The sequence below is a fragment of the Camelus ferus genome, chromosome 14 (assembly GCF_009834535.1).
Source record: "Camelus ferus isolate YT-003-E chromosome 14, BCGSAC_Cfer_1.0, whole genome shotgun sequence".
Lineage (NCBI taxonomy): Eukaryota > Metazoa > Chordata > Mammalia > Artiodactyla > Camelidae > Camelus > Camelus ferus.
The window spans coordinates 13,808,972-13,832,678 of NC_045709.1; the positions used below are offsets into that span (position 1 = coordinate 13,808,972).

Genomic DNA, 23,707 nt, shown 5'->3' on the forward strand with positions numbered 1-23,707 from the left:
AGACGATTTATTTACAGGCCCTAGAACCCAGATATATACTGAGCTCTCATATTCCAAGTTTAGTTGCTGCCCCAACCACTGAACTCTTCAAAAACAGTAAATTGTGCCACAAGACACATAAAGGGACACCAAAAAGTTTGGAAAGGAAAGTCAAAAAGCTTAAAGGGTTTAACATTCACTTATAGCCTGTATGGTACACAAAGCTTTGCATCCAAAAATAAACGCTGACATTTGAGAATAACGGCTTAGTATTTATCAGAAACATGGCCCTTGCAAATCCACCAGCAAGCCCACAGACCCAGAGACTCCACACTGAAAGATGGGGAAGGATGTAGCTTATTTCACTGACTCAACATTCTTACAAGGTTTGAAACAGCTAGTCACCTGCACATCCAAACTATTTTCTAAGACTATAGCTCATAAAAAAGGAACTGCTATATAGCTGCTATCTATGGGCATTGATTTAGGCAACTTGAAGTATAATTGAAATTTCTGGTTTCCTTAAATTGAAGATAAAGTGCTATCAACTCATTGCTGCTTTCCTGATCAGAATCATTACACCTCAAGGAGGGTTGACTCGTGCAACCAGATGGATCAGTGGCTGGCTTAGTGTTATTTGGCGAACACTAGGAAGGGAAAACTGGCCTATTAGTTTTCATCTTCCTGGCTCCCTGTATTCTATCATTATCGATTACTTTAAAAAAAAAATGCTCTCCCCATTCCGTCCTCTTTTAAAATGCAAATATTTTTGCAAGCACAAAAATTTACTCCTTGTAACACTTCCTTGAGGATCAGTGGCTTTTTCTTTGCCTTAACAAGAGAAATTCAGGCTCCTTGAGGAGCAATATGCCTCTGACAAAGGACTCTGGGATGGAAGCCAGTGGCAGAGGGAACAAAGTGGGATGCTGGATTCAATAATTTTGCGGACTCTTAAGATTTTCACAAAAGCCCTGAAAAGTACAGTTTTTTATTTGCATTTTACAGAAGAGGTTCCACACCAAATCTGTCTTCCTCCAAAACACATTTTCTTTGTCTTGCCATGGTAAGCGCCTGTTAGAACAGGATACAGAGTGATTGGAATGATGACCTAAATAATCAATGATGTCTGTCTCTGCAAAACAACATGCTTTTTACATTTGTCTAAAGTCACATAGGCAACAGATCATGAGTATTAACCGAATGATTGATTATTCATAAAATTCTTAAAAGCTCTGGGAGACAGAAAAAGAAAGAAAGAAAGAAAAAAACACCAGAAAAGGAAGTGGTTAAAATCTCAGACCCTCATTGTGTAACCTTAGCATATTAATCTCTCTGAGCTTCAGTTTCCCTGAGAATAACCTCATAAATGCTCACAAAAGAATTATTTTTAGGTAATTTTACTATATTTGAAAACCTCTCAGAGTCCACTCAAAATTTATAATTCCAAAATCTTTGTCACACCAAAGAGCTAATTTTGATATTGACAAGCAGTATCAAATAATTTGAAGGAATATCTAAATGACTGACTGCTTTTTAAAAATTTTTTCTGGCAGGAGAGTTAGGTGACTTGTGCAAGGTTGTGTAACTATTTAAGTGTATAATATATATTAACTGTTATCTATTTCCACTGTAATATATAAAGAATATGACTATATAGAATTTGTATGTATATATATATATATATAGTTAAGACTAGATTTCAAAAACTATTGGAGAGAAACTATGGCATAAAAAAACCCCAATATTACAATACTGTAATTTCTAATCATATCCCATTGTAATTTAGAATGTCCTTTTGTACTTACTTGTGTGTGTGTGTTTGACATGTTTGTAATTTGCACTATTTTGAAAACAGTAATGAAATCACACTATGAAAATGACTAAAACAGAGCTGAAAAGTTGTGTAGCTTCCCCTTCTCATTCAAAGAGGTAATATACTGATGCAAGATGCAGCCTGAAATAAACGACAACAATCTAGCATTTATTTCAACTATCTTTCTTGGATTTAAAAAGCAATCAGAAGTTTCTGCTACAGAATTATCTAAAGGATTCCAAGCTTCCTGTAAAGTGAAAATAAGATGTAGACAGTGAGGCTAACAGTAACACTGTAGGGGAGAAGTTAATCCCCACCGACTTGCTATGTCATGCTTTACTGGGGAGCTCAAAGCAGGGACAGTAACGGTCCTGTACTCTTTGGGTCTTACAGCCAGACATGGTAGGTAGAGGAGAGGACTGGAGTTCAATATGTTTACTATCTACAACTATCCATGTTTTGTAGTGAATTTGTCAATTAAATAGTAAAAGATTGACAACTTAGTGAATGTTCCAATTTATTAACTATATCTTACTTAGAAACATATTGCATTGAATTTTAATTGAGACTATGTATTATTGGCTCATGCTGTAATCACCTCCAGATTATCTACATAAGGTATGTCCTTGAATGTCAGACTTGTTCACCCACAGCTCAGCAGGCTACAGACCATGCCCGCCCCAGAGGCGTCACAGCCCTTCCTGAAGAAGCTCCTGTGCCCTCTTCTGGTCTCCAGACAACTCTGCCAATGAGAAGGAAGCCCACTATGTCTGCAAGTAGCATGACAATTTCCATCCAAATGAAGTTAATCAGTTTTAAAACATCTGCTCTCTCTTTTGATTCTCCTCACTGGACTAGAATCACTGTTATCATTCTCTCATTTCCTGGATACGTTTATCCAGATGTCTAGACATTCTTCTTCATCACCCACCCTCACTCACTAACCAAACTTCACTCTGTCCAACTTTTGTCAGTTTGCTGGGTCCTCTCTTGACACTCAAATGAAATCTTCTTTAGAACTAGACTTCTTTAGAACTAGAAATTTCCCAGTAAGGAAATTGTTTTCTTGATGATGAGATAATCATTTGTATTTAATGAATAGATTTATTTTTCCAAGGAATTGTAAATGAGAAACATTTAAAACCACATTTAGTCTAAAATTTCTCATCCTGTCATCTTCCAATCTGAGTCATGACAGAAAAAACCATTTCCTCCATCAACATGTACAGACAATTCCTTCAGAATGACCTAGATTTCAGGTGGTAAAGTAACTCACTGATCTATGGGAGACGAAAATCAAATATACAGCTGTTGAACTACTCTCTCTTCCTCAGATGGTCTTTGTAACATAAACAAGTCTCTGAGACTTCTCAAAACATTTGAATACTTAAGATAATAATCAGAAATCAAATATAGATCCCAAATTACTCCCTTTTAAAAGGCACAATAATGGAACAGCCACCAAATGTAGAATGTCAAATCCATTTAGAGCTAACATTCAGAAACTCTAAACATCAGATGGTGATACAATCCCATATTTGTATAACATAGCACCAACTGAAAATCATGATAGAATCATCCAAAATGAAGGTCTAGCAGGGAAGTTTATGCAGGTGCAAAAAAGCAGTTGTATTACATACAGTGTATTTTAATTATATTTAATTTCAAATAAATATTCTGCTTGGAGCTACATGAAATGCTGGAGAGGTTCTGTTACCGTATTATATTGAAATTATTTTAAGTCCTTTGGGAGCATGGACCATTTCTTATCTGCATGTGCACCACCAGACATAGGACAGTGCCCGCCGCACAGAACGACCTCGCCCCCACGTTTGTCCAGGTGCTTCACAGGCCCCACTCCTCATGCTCCAAATCAGAAACTTTGGGGTGGATTGTGGAAACCTGTACTTTGAAGGTCTCCAGGTGTTTCTCATGCACACTGAAGTCTGATAACCACTAGCATAAAAAGTTACTCGATAAATTTTTGGTTCCAAATTTGGAACACCGATGGGTAGAATGCAGAAGAGCTACATTCAGATTTATCGTGGGAAAAACGTCATCTGGACACTCTGCCCAGTATCCTCCCTCAAAGAGAGAGGTGACACTAAACTGCCACACTTTTCATTCTTATTTTCATTGGTTAATACCAAAAATTCAAATCATACTTGCTTCACTTTTCAAACTCTGGCACTGGGCCATAAGGAATTGCTTTTGTATGAGCAGAAATTAAGTCATGAGGGTGAAGCTCTCATGAATGGGATTCGTGTACTCATAAAAGGAGCTATCAGGGAGCTTTCAACCTCTTTCTCTGTCAAGATAAAGCAAGAAGGTGGCCATCTGTAAGCCAGGAAGAGGGTTCTCACCAGGAACCAAACTGGCCAGTACCTTGATCTTGGACTTCTTAGCCTCTCAGTTCCTCAGAATAGTGAGGGGAAATTCTTGTTTAATCCGATTGCTTCTCCACTGTCCCTTCCAGACCAGTCAGGAGGCTGATGCTGCAAGCCAGGTGAAAGGTGATGGCATCTTAGCCTGGAATCAGTAGCACTGGGAATAGTGAGAAACGCTCAGCCTTGAGCTAGTGCTCTTCAGTGCTAAGTTAGCAGTGCTCAGTTCGCTTTGTATCTTCTTAGGCAAGCTCTTCTGTGTCCATGACTCCAGTTACCACCTACACATGGATGGCTCACATTTACATGTATATTTCTTTGAAATTCAGACCCTTATAACCAATTGACTATTTGGTATCTCCACTCAATTTTCCCAAAATCAACATTTCAAAGGTTAAAGCCATAATTTCCTCCCCAAAGTTTAACATAGTCCTAACCTGAACAACAACCTGGTGCTTTTCCAGTGTTTCCCACCTCAGAAATGGTGCCACCATCCATCCTTGCACCGTGGTCGTGGATTCCTCCATTCCTTTATCCTCATACACAGTGTATCAGAAAGTCTGTTTATTTTATCTCCTAAATATTGAATCAATAGAAACTTCTGCATCTCTATCTATCTCAATTTCCCTGGTCCAAGCCACCATTTTCTCTTGCAATAATGTTCCCTGCAAATCATGTTTATTTCTCCTCTAGTCTCTTTCCCACAGTGCAATAAGAGTGATCTAACAAATGGCAACAGCATCCCACTATTTTTATGATGAAAACCAAAATTTAGGATGTGGTTATGATAAGGTTCTACATACCCCTCCAGTTATATTTGCTATGAGTACTATTCCAGGAGAGGGACCTCCGCTGGGCCCCTCACTTTGGAAGTTTCCCCATACCACACACACACACACACACACACACACAAACATATATATGCATGTACATACAAAACATATTAAGAAACACATGGGAGCTTCTGTCACTAAAATAGGCACTTCACCTTAACACAGTACAACTCATTTCCCTAAACATCCACTCCCTCCACAACACTCAAAAGGCCCTGGGGGAACATGCCTCCACGTCTCTTCCAATACGTCCTCAAAACAAAAGCTGCTGGCCTCCAAATGCCATGAATAGATACTTTATACCATCGCTAACAGCCGGAGAAGGACACTGCTGCTTCAGAACGCAGAGAGGATTTAAGCAACAAAAACTCTTAGGTTAGAGCTAAGTAAATCAATTAATTTGTCAAGTCCTTCTTCTCTGATAACATGAATGCAATAGATTCTTGTATCATTTTACAATATTTGAATGTTTCATAAATATTTTCTTCTGATAGACTGTAGCCTATATGAGGGCAGGGACTGGGGTTGGGGGGAGGTTTGCCCACCCTGCTGTTTAGCATAGCTACATAATGGATTGTTGATTAAATAAATGAATAAATTTTAGAATCAGATAGAAGTGGTGGAGTCACTTGGGAAAGTCACTTAAGCTCTCTGAAATTAAGTTTGTCACCCAAAATGTGGATAAACACGCCCATCTCAAAGGTTGTTTATGGCTATAACACCATAACCCCATGAAGAGCACACAAACCCTGCACGTGGTAACTCAGTAAATTATAAAAGACAATGTGGGTCTTCTTTGATTACCATGATTACCCAGATCCCACGTTTATTAATGCCATGCTTGTTTTTCCAAGTTTTCAGAACAAATTGCTTGGAAACTGAATTATAATGTGCAATTTCACTGGAAAACTAAATCCAACGCTTTTTTTCCCCCTTTTGCTGCCAGTTGTTTTCGAAATATGAGGACTATAATGAACCAGTACAGTGAATTTTATTTACAGAGGAGACATTTTATTGGTGACTCTATTGCGCTGACATAAAAATTGACCCTGCACCATACTGCTTCCCTTGACCTTTCGTTTGTAACTTTAATCTCTTCAATTCTCTTCTATTTATTTGCAGATGGCATTTGAACACCATGCCAGAAAATCACAATTGAGATTTTATTCTACATTGGAGAGCATTCATTATTAATTGCCATTACTGTATCGTACAGACCTTCTAAAATGATTCTAACTGTGTTTATGTGAATACAGATGTCCCTCCAGCACTCTCGGTACCTTGCCTCTCTTTCCCTCCAGTGGTCTCATCCTTCTTGCTGCCTCAACCACTCACTCTCGTGGTCATAGCCTAGAATTTGTCATTACCGATATTTGCAGACCTACCAAATTTCAATTTCCAGCCATTCCACAACTTTCTCCTCAAACTTCCAACTTCTTATTGCCTCTCCTCATATCCACTGATGACTTTGTTTCCTTCCCCGTGTCCCCCCAAAACAGAAGCACCCCTCTCTTCTCGTTTTCAACACAGCAGCCAGATTGATCCTGATAGAGTGTAAATCAAATCATGCCATTCCTCGAATGAGAACACCCTTTCATGAGTTAACATCATGCTCAGCACAGACACCAAGCCCTACAATGGCCTAACAGTAGAGCGGAAAAAAAGGCACTGCTGATAAATATATCAGGACAAGAGGCATGGACTGGGAATCTCCTGGGCAAACTGAGCAGTGCATTTCCCCTCCATGAACTCTCTGACCTTACTCCCTACTGCTTTCCCCTCGCCCTCCCCTCTGCTCCTTCCTGTTCCTCAAACACATCCTCAGTCTAGGGCTCCTTCACCACTATCATCGTCGCCTTAAACATTCTAGAAGATATCCTCTGAGTTTAGTCCCTCTCGTCCTTCAAAGTCTTTACCTTCCTCAGCGAGGAAAGGCCTTCCCTTGACCCACTGTTTAAAACTATCCCACATCCACCTCCATCCTCTTCCTCCTGCTTTAGTCTTCTCTTTAGTCATTGTCCCCACCTACTATCCTAGAAGCTTACTTCTTTATTTTGTTGTTGTCTGTGTGCTGACACACATACCCCAAGTATGAAGCTCCCGTTGGGCAGGATTTGGGAAAGGGGCTTTTTTTTTCCGGTTCCAAAGCTGGAAGAACATAAAAGACCCTCAGTCAACATTTACCTTTAAGTCTGATGAGACTAAAGTTCTTACTTGGTTCAGGCAGCCTCATTCATCTGACATGGTCCATTTTCACAAAAAAAAAAAAAAAAAAAAAAAAGAGGCTTTGAGCATCTTGAATGTAGACTGGTTGGGTAAATAGAAAAATCATGTAAAACATTTAGAGAATAAGAATCATACTCACGACAGGAGCAAAGGAGGGTAAGAGAAGAAGACGGCTTTGTAGGCTGGAGCAGGAGGAAATCCCCGAGATGGTCTTGTAAAAAATGGAACCGGAAGGTGAGAAGAAGAGGAAGAGCCTTCTGAGCAGGAAGAAAAACGTTGGCAAAGCAAGGAGACAGCAATGAAAATGACGTCTTAGTCTTGGTTTTCCCACAAGCAGATCCTGAGGGGGAGGTGGTTTTTTGAGTGTGATTCCTGGAAGCGCATGTGAGAGAGAGTGATACAGAGAAGGGACAGAAGCCGGTGAACGGAACGTGAGTTCCTGCCGTTGGCAACTCAGTGCTCCTGGGGAACTCTGAGACACCCTATTGGGTCTTTTTCACTGGTATAACAGATCTACCACAAACTTAGTGCCTTGAACAACACAAATTTATTATCCTACAATTCTGGAGGTCAGAGGCATAAAAACAGGTCCTATAGACCTGAAATCAAGGTGTCAACCGAATCCATCTTTTCTAGAGGCCATATGGGAAAGTCTTTGGCTTTTCCAGGTGTTAGAGGCAGCCCATACTCCCTGGCTTATGGCTCCTTTCAGGCCATGGCATCATTCTGGTTCCATTATCACATTCCCTCTCTGACTCTCCTGCTTTCCTCTTTTCCCTTATAAGAATCCTCATAATTACATTGAGACCACTTAGATAACTCAGGATGACTCCCCATCTCAAAATCCTTGGTTTAATCACATCAACAGCAGTGTCCCTTTTACCATGTAAAGTAACATATTCATAGGTTCTAGGGACTAGGGTGTGGACATCTTTGGCTTGGGGAGGGTGGGCACTGTTCTGCCTACACAGATACATGTGGAAACACTTCAGAATCATTCACTCTATCATCAAGGATGGGGGACCTGGGGCATTTTGCACTGATTTCTAGCCCCGACCATTGTTTGAAGGTTGCCTTGGGTTGCACCTGCCTGCAGCTGAGCAAATTCTCAGATGCAGGAGGAAGTCATCAAGCAGAGGCAAAGGTGCTGGAGACAGGATGCTGCCAGTGGGCAGAAATTGTTCTGAGGACAAGGCATCACTGCATCTGGCAGCCATGGTAGAGAGGACAATTAGGACTTGGGGGGGATTTCATTTGAAGAAATAGATAGCTTCAGTTTCAGGCTCATTAAATTTAGATATATCCAAATTGAGCTGTCAAGCCATAAAAATTCCTCTAAATTATCCCATATCTACACATTTCCACTTAAATTGGAAATCGTATTCAAAACAATTAAGATCATCGCCATTTCATTTTGTGTGTCGTACAGCCAACACTTTGAGATTTCTCATCAGTTCATTTCCATTAGTGCATTTCCAAGTTCATCCATACCACTTTCATAGCATACTTCATATGAAAGTAGATTTCTTGGAACCAGAGTTTCGGACTTCTTGTAATATAATAAGTGACAGTGTTACGAAGATACTTTCCAACCATAGACAAACCAGAGAGGCAGAATTATATATCGAAAATCCCATGATCTCAGAGTCCATGCATCTGGATCACAGTCCTACCAAGCCCTTACACCACCCAGCTGTGCAAACTTGGGAGAGTCACTTATATGCTTTGAGTCTGCTTCATTATTGATACTGAGGGACTGGGAATATATTATCTCTAATGTTCCCCCCCAGCCGTGAAGGAAGGCTCAGCTCTCAGCAAGCTGCTAAGTTTATAAGTAATTGGGTCAAATTCTAATCACGCCTATATGGTACACATTTTATCTGAGTATATTCTTGAACTGACTGCTTTTTAAAGCCAAAGTGAAACAAATTTGAGTGATAAATAATATGCTATTAATGCTTAAATCAATCCACATGTTGTGAACTAGAACTACCATGACACAATCTACTTTAGGTTTATTAATAATATTTTACACTTGGTAGCACTTTACAGAGACCTTTTAAACATTCTTTTCTTAATCATAAAAACTACTTTACACACGTGTTAATATTTGCTTCATTTTATAATTGGGAAAACACATTCAGCTGGGCAACTGCCCAAGGTTAAACGATTAGTAAGTGATAGAACCTGGATTCAAACTCACCTCTAGCACTAGGTCCAATAGCTTTTTTTCATAACACGAAGACATTTCTCATTATGCCACACAAGTAATGTCTAAATATAATTTGAGGTACTAGAATAAATTCAGATTTATTTAAATAGAGTTTGACAACACATAATCATTATCTTTTGTAATGATTACTTTCTCTATTGTAGAATATATAATATTGTATTTTAAGTGTTTCTATTGTTTACTTATCTATTTGGGGAAGGAGACTGTCAAGGGTGGAGAGTATGTCTGTTGTATCTAATATGTGACCTAGCACAAAGTAAATTCTAAAATGGTTTGATGTGTGAATAATACAGTGACTTTAACTGACATATCTATAGAGTATTTCATTACTTTTTAATATTTGTAATTGCTGTCTACTGTCTTTATTGTGTGGAAGATGTTAAAAGCTGCCATACTTTTCACAAGGTACTTATTTCAACTGTCATACGAAAAAAAAAGCTGTAAGCCAGAGAACAGGCGAATTCACAATAATGGCTTAAGTCTGTAAAAAATACTCTCGGTAATTTATTGACAATGAGATTTTTTAAAAATCAAAGGTATAAAAGATCTGCATCGACCACTTTTATATAATGACATGTTTACAGATTCAGCAACTACAGAACACACATTCTTTTCAAGTGCATGTGCAATATTCACTGAGATAGTGTGTTGGGCTACAAAATCATTCTTAATAAATTTTAAAAGATCAAAATTTGACAGAGCAGGTTCTCTGATCACAACAGAATTTAACTAGAAATTGTTAAGAAAAATATATCTGGAAAATCCCCCAAACATTTAGAATTTAAGCAACTAATTTCTAAGCAGCCCATGGATCAAAAAAGAAATCACATGGGAAATAAGAAATACTTTGAACCGAATGACAATGAAAAAAAATTGTGTGTGTGCCTCTGTGTGGGTGTGTGTGTGTAAATTTGTGAGATACTGCTAAAGCAGTGTTTAGGAAAAAACTGATAGATTTAGGTGCTTATTTTATAAAGAAGAGAGGTTTGAAATCAATTATCTAGTTGTCTCCCTAAAGAAACTAGAAATGAAACCTAAGTTAAGCAGAAGGAGGAAAATAAGAAAGGAATCAATTAAACAGCAAACAGAGAAACCGGAGAAAATTCACAAAGTTAAACATTGGCTCCTCGAAATGATTGCAAGCCCTCTGAAATGCTAATTTAAAAAAGAGAGAGAAAATACAAATTATCAATATCAGGAATAAAGGAGAGGTTATCCATTCAGCTCTTATAGATATCAGATGTAATTAGTATTAAGAATGACATTATGCAACAAATTTAAAGGGATAAAAGTTGGAAGAAAACAGTAAAATTGCCTCAATTTAAACATGACATGAAAATACTAATAAGTGTAAAAAGCAATATCTAAAACTAATAAGTAAATGGAAAGATCACAAGATACAAGTTTTAACACACAAAATGTAATTATATTCCTCCATATCAACAACAAATGTTTGGAAAACAATTTTTTAAAACTTTTACTCACCCTGTGATCAAAAACAAAAAAATATTTGGGAATAACTTAAACAAAATACACACAAGTCTTCTTTTTAAAAACTACGAAATATTTCTAAAAGAAATCAAAGAACTAAATGAGAGGTTATATACCACGTTCACTGAAAAGACACAATATCGTTAGGGTGCCAATTCTTCTCCAATTGATGTATAGATTCAATACAATCTCAGTAATAACCCAAGCAGGATTTGTCATATACACTGATAAGATGTTCCTGAAATTTATATGGAAACGCACAGGCAAAACAGTCTCGTTAAAAGAACAAATTTGGACAACTTGCATTCTTTGACGCCAAGACTTACTAGCCAAGGGAGTTACAACTATGAAAAGGGTGGGAGGGATAAATAAGGGGTTAGGGATTAACAGACAGACATTACTTTATATAAAATAGATAAACAGCCAGGGACCAGCTTGAAGGGGCTCCTACTAGACAAGGAATAAATTCTGGGACAAGAAATAACCAAACGGGGGAGAAGAAAATGCTCTTCCTTAGAGCGCTATTCTAATGAATGTAGAAGAAAGAAAATCATCAAAAGATGCTGAAACCGGTGGATGAAAATTTTAAAGGAACAAACAGCATTTACATGATTTCAGTTTATTTCCCTACACTTATTAAATGAAAAAGAAAACAAAAACTTTACAATAGGGAAGCCCAGCTGGCATCACCTTAATGATGAGCAGTGTTAGAACAAATTCACACCACGTAATTCCTGATACGACACCCTGGCAGGGACACAATATCACTACTGCGGTATTGCTGCCAAAAATGGAGAGCTTGAAGGTACTAACGAGGACTATCAGACAAACCCCAAAGCAGAGCCATTCTACAAAGTAACTGATCCATAACCCTTCAAAAATGTTAGTCAAAACAGTCCAAAAAACTGATTAAAAAAATTGTTCTAGATTAAAGCGGACTAAAGACCAAATGCTGTGCATGACTGGACTGATCCATTACTAATCATCATTGGCTTAGATCCTAGATCAGGGGAAAATAGCTATAAAATAAATTAATGGGACAGTGATGGAATTTGAATATGGATTGTGCATTAGACAATGGTATTGCATCAATGCTAAACTACCTAATTTCAATAATTGTGCTATGATAATATAAGAAAATTTAATTTTAGCAAGTACATACTGAAGAGTTACTATAAAAGGACAGTATTTCCACAATATCCCCAACTTCTACTTAAATGATTTGGAAAGTAAAATATAAACATACATAGCTGACCTTGAACAGTGTGAGGGTTAGGGACACAGATCATCCTGTGCAACTGAAAATCTGCATATAACATTACAGTCAGCCTTGTGTATCCTCAGTTCCACATCGTGGATTCAAACAACCATGGATTTTGTAGTATTGTAGTATGTTCTTTTGGAAAAAATTCCATCTATAAGTAGACCTGCACATTCAAACCCATGTTGTGTTGTTCAAGGGTCAGCTGTATATATTTTATATATATATATATACACACACACACAAACACACACATATATATGTATATATATACATCTATGTTTATAAATATACATGTGACTATAAGTATAATATAGATGTAAGATTAAAGTACAGAATATATATAAGTTCTATATGTACATTTCACATATAAATGTAGAATATATATAAATTTTATCATATATAAATTATAAAAATACATTATATACCCACGTAAAGGTAAATATAAATGATAATAAATTAAATGGGGGCAAATGTAAACAGTGGTGAACATGGATTAAAGAATATTCAGAGTCCCTTCTATTGTACTTGTACATTTTCTCTATGTTTGCACATCAAACTATAAACTAAACCAAATTTTAAATTACAAAAAAATAGAATATTTGTACATGTACATGATTTTTTTCATGCCCAGCCCAGCACATAATTGGTGTTCAGTATGTTTTTATAAAAGATGGACGAATAAAGCTATTTTCTTATAAGTATAAAAGCTCTTTATAAGTTAGGGGGAAAAACTGTGAAACAGTGAAGATTTTATTAAAAATTTAAAATCCATTCTTTATAATTTGTACCACATTTTTCAGTCCTCAGATACTCATATCATAATACACACCATGCAAATACTTCTACCTGATCGGACAAAATTGAGCACAAAGATAAACATGTCAAGTTATCCCCCCAAATCATTTTGATTCTTCCTCCAGTGGATTTAACGCTAAGTCAAAAGGCTAAACAGGCAGTCGCTTTCTACCGAATGTAACAAACTAGATCGTAATTCTCTAAGTCTCAAAGGTTGTACAGCTTTTCTCTTGTGTTAAATATTCAACATCTCAAAAAGGTTTAAGGATGCCTTTCAGAATAATTTAACATCACATAATCTCTATTTCCTGTATAATGATTCCTTCATTTTTACTCCCTGATGCAGCATGTAACTAAATCCGTAAGAAACCCAGTTCGCAATCACAGCATCCAAACCTTTGGGCCAGGGTACATGTTTGTCTTCATGAGGGTTTGGAAATCATTCATGAGTATCTCAAAATTTGAATAACAAAAACATAATTTTTATTACCATTTTGAAAACTATTTCACAAACCCTTGGGCAAGCTAATTAAAATCAGCTTCCTCGTATTTTGAAAGAATGGTAATTACAGAAAAACAAAGATATTATTTTGTGAGAAAAATATTGTTCCAATATCCTAAAGCTACCAAGAATTTTATAAATAATCTGCTTGTCTATTTCTATCATAATCAAGGCAGTTCTTATTAAAAAGTACATTTGAGAGCTCAAAAAATATCAAAACAGTGAAAACGCTAGTTAAAGAGGAAACGATGTAAAAGATGCTGGCAGTGTTTACAGATTGCCTCCCACATGCCAGGCACTGCACTCACATGAATATGCATATATGGACGACTTGTCCCCCAGTCTCATAGCCTCCTCCTTAGTGCTTGTGAACAGGCACAAAACTTGGAACCCTGGAGCGAACCTAATCCAACCTGAAGGCAGACATGGCTCAGTAATTTAGTGACAGTATTTATGCCTGCTCTCAGTTGTGAAGACTCAGTAAGCTCTATCTCCATAAAGGAAGTGTGGGAAGGTATTCCTGGAAAGGCAGCAGCAAGAGTGAAGGCAAAGAAGTAGAGAAAGACATGGCTGTCTGGGAAACTGCAAAGAGTCTGACCAGCTTGAGGAAGAAGCTGACCAGGGGAGTGTAATGGAAAATGAGACAATAGCTTATCAGGGACCTGATTATAAACTGCCAAGAATACCATGGCAAGGTAGCAAGGATTTTGGTTTATATCCAAGCAACTATGGAAAACCAACTGGGAAGTTTTAACTGAGAGATAACATGATCATATTTATAAAAGAACACTTACTCTGGTGGGTAATATTAAGTGCATTCAGAATAGTCATAGTTTCAATGTAGACAGTTTGAAGGCCTGAACTAAGTCGGTGACTGAGGAGAATACTAGGGGAATACACTATGTTCCCTTCTCTCCACAAAAGTAAAACACCACAAAAACGGAAGTATTGGAAGGTGGCCTCCGATTGGTGACATTGAAGAAAAGAACTGAGATTTGGTGACAGATCCACACCTCAGAGAGATCACTGCCTTCCTCCCACCTGAGTCCACACAATAACCAAACCATGTCATTTTATTTCATTATTGACATATTGTATAAGTTTAAGATGTACAACATTTTGATCTGATATACTTCTTTATCACAATGTGATTACCATCTAAGTAGCTTTAGCTAAAGTAGCTATCACATCCCATAATTACCATAATCCCATAATCACCATCTTTTTTGTGGTATGAACATTTAAGATTTAGCCCCTAGGCAACTTCGAAGGGTGTATTACCATACTGTTATGCTGCGCGTTAGATCTCCAGAACTTCTTCATCTTCTAGCTGCAAATCTGTACTCTTTAACATCTCCCCAGTTCCCTCACCACCCACCTCCGGCCCCTGGTAACCACCATTCTACTCTCTGTTTCTACAAGTTTGGCTTTTTTAGATTCCACGTATAAATGAGATCATACAGTATTTGTCTTTCTCTGTCTGACTTATCTCGCTTTGCACAGTGTCCGCAAAGTCCATCCGCATTGTTGCAAATGGCAGGACGTCCTACCTTTCTGTGGAAGGCCATCAGGCCCATCTCTTTTTATTTATACAGCCCTGCCCCCATGTCTCTTTTCAGGGATGTGAGCAGGCCGCCACTGTCTGCATAGCCTGCCGCACAGTGTTCACTGTACGGTGGTTTCCCCAGGTGAGCCCCGAGATCCAGACCCAGGGCAAAGTATCAGGAAGCCACATTTTGACCACAGAGTCAAGCTTCATTTTTCAACTCAGCTTTAGCAATCATAAAGCTAACATTTTCACCTTGATCTGGAGGCCATCCCTATTTCCATTTGATTCTCAGAAAGGAAAATCGATTTCACAGGACTGGATGACTAAAGGTGGAGATAAAGAGAGGGGAAGCGAAGTCAAAGGCAATCACTACATGTAAGCCTCCCTCAACAGCTTCTCCCCGGCAGTCACAGAGAGCTGCAGTTCAGTGAAAAGGTCAATGATTAATCCAGCTCGGAAAATAAATTTCTCTCTAACATGGCATCTTTGGTCTCAAAGGATTCAGGCAGGAACGCCTTGGCAGGACATTCAAGGAAAGAGGCCATGCCAGAATGTACATCCTCAGCCCACTATACTAGCAGAAGGCAAGCAGCCCTCCGTCTGCTCCCTACCCATCACTCCTCCACACTCACTCAAAGTCACAGCTAAGGGAAACGCCTTGCCTTTATTAACACCACATGGCTCTTGACTTCCCTGCAGGTAGGCTGAGGCCTGAAACCCCCCCCAAATTAGGGACCCACCCAGCAATGATTCACATTTCTGAGAAAGCACTGGTAAGATAGTAAATGGCATGCAAAAAGTATTTGTTATTTAAAGCAAAATTAACTGTCACGGACATCTCACATTAAGACTATATGTGAAATATGTCCCATTTTTTTCCTTTTTCACAATTAGGACCTGAAATCTACATGGGGCCACAATCCAATATGCCATCATCTGCTGGCTCACATCTTTTCTAGCTCCCTCTAGGCCTATGTCTTCATGTTGTGAAATTCAAAGCTATCCAAAGCAATTGTGTGTTGTGGATTGCAAACTTCTCAGTGAACTTGCTGAACTCACTATTTTTTTGTTCATAATAATATTGAGAATTAGGATAAACGTCATATGATATACCAACTAAAATCAATACAGCATTTCAGTAAAGTATGGGACATGTCATCCTAATACACCCTGAGGGATGAAGCTTTTAAAAAAAAAATTAATGGTTAAAGAACTAGGTAAAAAGATCAGGAGGGAGGGTGCAGCTCAGTGGTAGAGTACATGCTTAGCATGCACAAGGTCCCGGGTTCAATCCCTGGTACCTCCATCAAAATAAATAAATTAATTAAATAAACCTAATTGCCTCTCCCCCCAAAACAAATTTTTTTAAATTAAAAAAATACAAAAGAACTAGGTAAAAAGAATAAATGCATGTCTTTGCTATATTTGATGTCAGTAAACAATATCACACACAAAACTTTAATTGCAATACTGACTGAAAGACATTGATGCATTATGTATTTTACTATTTCTATAGTCTGGAATGTCATTAATTTAAGAAGAGTTCATTTGCATTTGAACTACTTCTTGCTGCTCCTAATGTAAAATGAAGAAATTTTTTGCATAGTCAATTTCTTCACTATTTTTCACAAAAGTGAACTCTTTGTTTTTTCTCCTCCCAGGAGAGTATAGATATTGAAAGTGATCTCTTTCAACTTGGCTGTTTTTCTTCAAAGACATCATTGGATTTCAAAGAAAGTATTGAGTCACCTGGCACAAAGCCATCAATCAACATTTGTTGAATGAATTAGTGACTGACCACATAGGATCCTGACTCATCCATGCAGAGAAGAGGAAAGGAAATTTGGGTAAAAGAGACAAGATAATAACTTTCTTTTAATGAGCAAGAGTCCTGCTCTTAAAAAGAGAAAGGAAATAGTAGAAAACCAGGAGAAGATAATCACCCAAGAGCTATTTTTTCATGCAGTTCCACATATAAATGCACATACAAACTAACCTTACCTATATCACACTTCAAATAAAGCTAAAGTTGGAGTCCGTGAAAGCTCTACTAGTAGGAAAGGCAAGATTTTTACCAATGCTTTTTTGTATCCCAGAATACATTAACCAGGTTACTGCTCTTTATTTCAAAAAACAATGGTCAATCAAGAGGTTCTGATATTCAAGAAAGAGGTATTTGGCGAATGCACTCGTCTAGGATTGACATCTGTATAGTAACCATATGTTTCTTAGAGGAAAACATAATTTGAGAGTCTAGAAAGTACACATTAAATTCTTACTAATATATTTATATTGAAACTTTTTTCGTGTTAAATACTGTTACCCAATTTACTCCACTAAGGAGTAGAGACTATTTTATCAGGTTTATAATTTTGATAAATAATAAGCTTTTTGTATCATACTCACAAGAAATAGATAACACAGATGTTTCAGAAATCTCCCATGTTTGGAATGATAGACTGAAAGGCTATGGTTGCTCTCAAGCTTAGCTGTTTTACACCTCATAATGAAATACTGTCTCAGGTTTGGTTAACACTATATTGCATCCTAAAAAATAAAAAATAAATAAAAATAAAAATGCCTCATGCATTATAAGGCAAATAACTTCATAAATAAATGATCAAAGATATTCTAGTTACCCATCACATTTGCAACATTTTAAGTTTATCCTTAAAAAATGGAACTGACATTCAAAAGAGAAACAGCTGGTAAAAATTAATAAATACTCTATGATCATGTATATATCTTGATAAAAGTTGGTTTATGAGTAGAGAAAGTCCACTAAATTTTGTTAGTGATTTTCTTTTTGGCTTATCTGTATTTTTCAAAAATGTTCTTATAATACAAAAAAACTTTGAAATTATATTCATGTTCAAGATTTATAGTAATCATTTGCTAATTGAAAATTAAAAATTAAAGTCACTTTCATTTTAATTTCAAGAAGAGAGGCTCAAGATCGCGTGCTCCTTTGTCTATCATGAGAAGTCTGAGTTCTGGAAAGCTCTCCGTTCCCTCCTTTGCTGCCAATTTAGCAGTTGCTTCTTTTGTTCATTTCAACAGCTCAGCTGCCTCTTTATTCCCTGAAGATCAGAGATGAAGCTCAACTCTATGAATCATTGTTACTTGCCACATTTTATTAATTTGACCTTACTTGGTATTTCTCAGCTGTGGGTCTCATTCAACTTTTCAAAAAATCTTTTTTTAATTGAAGTATAGTCAGTTTACAATGTTGTGTCAATTTCTGGTGTACAGCATCATGTTTCAGTCATCCATATACACACATATATTCATTTCCATATTTTTTTCATTATTGGTTACTATAAGATATTGAATACAGTTCCCTGCGCCATACAGAAGAAGCTGGTTGCTTATCTATTTTATATATAGTAGTTAGTACCTGCAAATCTCACACTTCCAACTTATCCCTTCCCACTCTCTTTCCCCTCTAGTAACCATAAGACTGTTTTCTACGCCTGAGTCTGTTTCTGTTTTGTAAATAAGTTCATTTGTCATTTGTCTTTTTTTTTTTTTTTCAAGATTCCACATATGAATGATATCATGTGGTATTTTTCTTTCTCTTTCTGGCTTAATTTCACTTAGAATGACAATCTCTAGGTCCATCCACACTGCTGCAAATTACATTACTTTATTTTTTTAATGACTGAGTAGTATTTCATTATATAAATATACCACAACTACTTTATCCAGTCATCTGTCACTGGACATTTAGGTTGCTTCCATGTCTTGGCTATTGTAAACAGTGCTGCTATCAACATTGCGGTGCACATGTCTTTTCAATTTTGAGTTCCCTCTGGATATATGCCCAGGAGTGGGATTGCTGGATCATATAAGTCTATTTTTAGTTTTTTAAGGAATCTCCATACTGTTTTCCATAATGGCTGCACCAAATTACATTCCCACTGACAGTGCAGGAGGGTTCCCTTTTCTCCACACCCTCTGCAGCATGTGTTTGTAGACTTCTGAATGATGGCCATTCTGACTGGTGTAAGGTGATACCTCATTGCAGTTTTGATTTGCATTTTTCTGATAATTAGTGATATTGAGCATCTTTTCATGTGCCTATTGGCTATTTGTATGTCTTCATTGGAGAATTGCTTGCTCAGGTCTTCTCATTCAACTTTTAATTTTTTGTGCTTAGCAGAAATAGAACCCATTGAGGATGTATAGCTGCAACCTTTTGTAGGCCCCCACCTGAAGGCTCTAGAGAACAAGCCATAGGCTGAACTGATAAACAAGCTGTGAGAAATGTCACATAGCTGGCTGGATAAGAGATGGCCTATTTAATGTATCCAGTATGGACAGCTGGATAGCCAATGACGGGTAAGATCCTCAGAGGAGGACAACCTAAGATAGGCACAGCCGGCTGGATAAGAGACGGCCTACTTAATGAAGTTTTGTGACGAACTTTAAAACAATCTGTCCTTGATCATGTAACATCCTGTGTTTACTGCATGAGCCTGGGAATCTAAATAGCTTAAAATTATTAACATTGTTATAACTTAGATGATATGTGAGGCACCATGCATGTTCTATATAAATCCTTTTCTAAGAATCAATAAACAGAACTGCTTCGCTTCTCTCCGCACAGTGTTCATGTATACGTGGTATCGCGCCACCGACACCTTTCTCCTAGTGACGTGCCTCCCCTTTTGGAAAAACCCATGTGCTGAGGAAGACAGCAGTTTAACAATTTGACTGAATGTGTTTGGGCATCTAACCTAGAAGGAACATCAGGCCTAAACTCCAGATTATAGTTACGGGATGGTGATCTTATCAGTTTTTGTGCTTACAAAAGTAAGACATTCTTCTTTTTTTATTTTACATTTTTTATTGATTTATAATCATTTTACAATGTTGTGTCAAATTCCAGTGTAGAGCACAATTTTTCAATTATACATGAAGATGTATGTATTCATTGTCACATTTTTTTTCTCTGTGAGCTACCATAAAATCTTGTATATATTTCCCTGTGCTATACAGTATAATCTTGTTTATCTATTCTACAATTTTAAAATCCCAGTCTATCTCTTCCCATCCCCCACCCCTTTGGCAACCACAAGTCTGTATTCTCTGTCTATGAGTCTATTTCTGTTCTGTATTTATGCTTTGTTTGTTTGTTTGTTTGTTTGTTTGTTTTTAGATTCCACATATGAGTGATATCATATGGTATTTTTCTTTCTCTTTCTGGCTTACTTCACTTAGAATGACATTCTCCAGGAGCATCCATGTTGCTGTAAATGGCGTTATGTTGTCGGGTTTTATGGCTGATTAGTATTCCATTGTATAAATATACCACCTCTTCTTTATCCAGTCACCTGTTGATGGACATTTAGGCTGTTTCCATGTCTTGGCTATTGTAAATAATGCTGCTATGAATATTGGGGTGCAGGTGCCATCCTGAAGTAGGGTTCCTTCTGGATATAAGCCCAGAAGCGGGATTCCTGGGTCAAATGGTAGATTTATTCCTAGTCTTTTGAGGAATCTCCACACTGTTTTCCACAGTGGCTGCACCAAACTGCATTCCCACCAGCAGTGGAGGAGGGTTCCCCTTTCTCCACAGCCTCTCCAGCATTTGTCATTTGTGGATTTTTGAATGACGGCCATTCTGACTGGTGTGAGGTGATACCTCATTGTAGTTTTGATTTGCATTTCTCTGATACTTAGTGATATTGAGCATTTTTTCATGTGTCTATTGATCATTTGTATGTCTTCCTTGGAGAATTGCTTGTTTAGGTCTTCTGCCCATTTTTGGATTGGGTTGTTTATTTTCTTCTTATTGAGTCGTATGAGCTGCTTATATATTCTGGAGATCAAGCCTTTGTCGGTTTCATTTGCAAAAATTTTCTCCCATTCCATAGGTTGTCTTTTTGTTTTACTTATGGTTTCCTTTGCTGTGCAGAAGCTTGTAAGTTTCATTAGTTCCCATTTGTTTATTCTTGCTTTTATTTCTATTGCTTGAGTAGACTGTTCTAGGAGAACATTTTTGAGATGTATGTCATAATATTTTGCCTATATTTTCTTCTAGGAGGTTTATTGTGTCTTGTCTTACTTATGTTTAAGTCTTTGATCCATTTTGAGTTGATTTTTGTGTATGGTGTAAGGGAGTGTTCTAGCTTCATTGTTTTACATGCTGCTGTCCAGTTTTCCCAACACCATTTGCTGAAGAGACTGTCTTTATTCCATTGTATATTCTTGCCTCCTTTGTCGAAGATGAGTTGACCAAAAGTTTGTGGGTTCATTTCTAAGACATTATTTTCTTAATTAATAACTTAAAACAATTTTTGTGCATTGGGGTCAATGGGTGCCTCAAACTCTACACAAGGATACTGAAAGGAAGAGAGCAGTCTCCTCTTGCTCCTTTCTCTTCCTCCTCCATAAAACACCTCATAACCACCCAAAGTATTTAGACCTGTGCTACTCCAGTGAAAGTCTCCCTGGTTGGTATAACCATACTTTTCACAACTGGGTGGAGCTTGCCACATAGGTAACAAATTTGTATTGGCCACAGTCTTTTTATTCCCATACTGATACCACAAGAGTCTGAAATGGGATTTCCAGATCACCTCTGTGAAGTGAAAAAATGATGAGAGAAATTGTAGCCCAGGAAAATGAAGCAACTTGACAAGTAAGGTGTCTTGGGTTGTTTCTTTTCAGCCCTGGCCATCCCCACGGGGGGCTGACAGCTGAGGGCTCCCTGTCTGCAGCTCTGCCAGCAGCTGGTAGAGTAAATCCTGCAATCCTGAATGTGCACCACACAAGGACATAAAGATGATGGCAGAGCCAGAGTTAACTTGGGAGTCTACTCACTTCACACCACTTCCTTGCACTTCGCTGGCAGAGCACTGAGCCAACATCAGCCAATAATCAAGTGCCACACAAGCTCAGGGGCAAGGTGGCCAGAGACAGAAACAAAACAGAACAAGAACTCAGAGGTTAACCACACCCTCTTTTATTACCTTTTTCAATGTATTTGCACTTTTATCATGATAATTCGTGTACCTCATTTTAAAGCTAATACTACAAAGCTTATTTTTTAAAAAAGGGAGTCTTGGGGGTGGGTATAGCTCAGTGGTAGTGTATGTGCTTAATGTGCACGAGGTCCTGGGTTCAATTCCCAGTACCTCCATTTAAAAATTTTTTTTTAATTAAAAAAGAAAAGAAAGAAAAAAGGGAGTCTCTAGCATAGCTATTCAGACCTCCCAGGCTTTCTCCAAAGGAAATCAGTTTCAGTTCTCTTTACCTGTTTCTTCTAGTATTTGTCTCCATATTTTTAAATGACAGGCTGACGTATCTTTTTCTCGATGTGATTGTTTCAGATATTATCTATCAGCTTCCTGTAATGAAGGATGAGGATTTAGCTGTTTTATATTCTTATAATCTCAATCTCTCTCACTCTCTCTCTTTTCCTGTTACCAGCTTTTGTGCTTACAAAAGTAAGACGTTGTTTTCTTGATTAGTAATTTAAAACAATTTACTTCTCCCTGAATCACCCCTTCCAACACCACAAATACTGTATCAATTGTCATAGCTCACGTTAATGTGACAAATATTTCCCACAGCTGATTCACATCATGAACTAACATTTTGTTCTTCCTGGAGTTAATTGCTATTTTTTTCATTTGTCTTGTTTTTTTATACATCTATCACTAATTCTTCCCCAAATTCTCTGACAGAACTATAAAACTTCTCCCTATATATTCAAACATACTTCCTAATCCATCAGTTCCATTTTATTTCTGTTGACTGCTTTGCTCCAGGACCACTCCCTCCTCCTGCTCATCTTGGTCCATTGTCACACTATGCCTGCTGCTCAGCTGTTGCCACAGTATTGCCTTTACCATCATCCTGAGATTTCCAAAGCCTCTCTCCCGTGGACTCACTACTTTCTGGATCGCAGACCTTTCTCTTTCATCTTCCTCTCTGCCCTTTCATTGCAAAGACCATCCGTTCTCTTCATGAGAAAAAGTGCTTGGAAGATAAATTTTTTTAGAACTCCCATATCAAATGGTCATATGCTGGCTGTGTGTGTAACGTACAGTTTAACTGGCTATTGAATTCTAGGTTGAAAAGTTATTATCCAAGGCAGACTTGATCCTTTGTCCACTAATTACCATTGTTGTTGTGCAAAGTCTGAGTCATTCTGATTCCTGTTCCTTTGGACATGTAGTCTGTTTTATTTCTCTCTGGAAGTGCTTAGGATCTTCAATTTCTCCTTGGTATTTTGGATTTTCACAATGAAGAGGCTCAGCATGAGTCTCATTGACTGTGCTGAATACTTAGGAGAACCTTCCAATATAGGAACTCATGACTTCAGTTATGTGAATTTTTCTTGTATTGTGGCTCTACTTTGCTTCTCTTCATAATCTCTATCCTTTTAAAATGGCAATTGGTTGTACACTAGATCTCCTAGCTTGACCATCTACTTCTTTTATATTTTATTCTTTCTCTTTTACTCCATACTTTTTTACTTTTTGTTTTAGTTATTAGAAAATTTCATTAACATATTCTAAATTTTACTAAATTTTTCATTCCTTCTAATATTTTTAACTTCCAGGAGCTCTTTCTTTTACTTTCCCTCTACTTTTAAAGCATTCTAGGTTATTTCCTGAGAATATCA

The 23,707-nt window shown here is 37.5% G+C and overlaps 1 protein-coding gene and 1 non-coding gene across 4 annotated transcripts in view; one reads left to right on the forward strand and one right to left on the reverse strand.

The window, feature by feature from the left end:
- Positions 1 to 23,707, reverse strand: part of LOC116668556 (translation initiation factor IF-2-like) — a 320,717-nt gene that overhangs the window by 122,520 nt on the left and 174,490 nt on the right. The gene's annotated exons all lie outside the window — the stretch shown is intronic.
- Positions 22,145 to 22,216, forward strand: TRNAI-AAU. Its single transcript has one exon. It is a non-coding gene; the product is annotated as a tRNA-Ile (tRNA).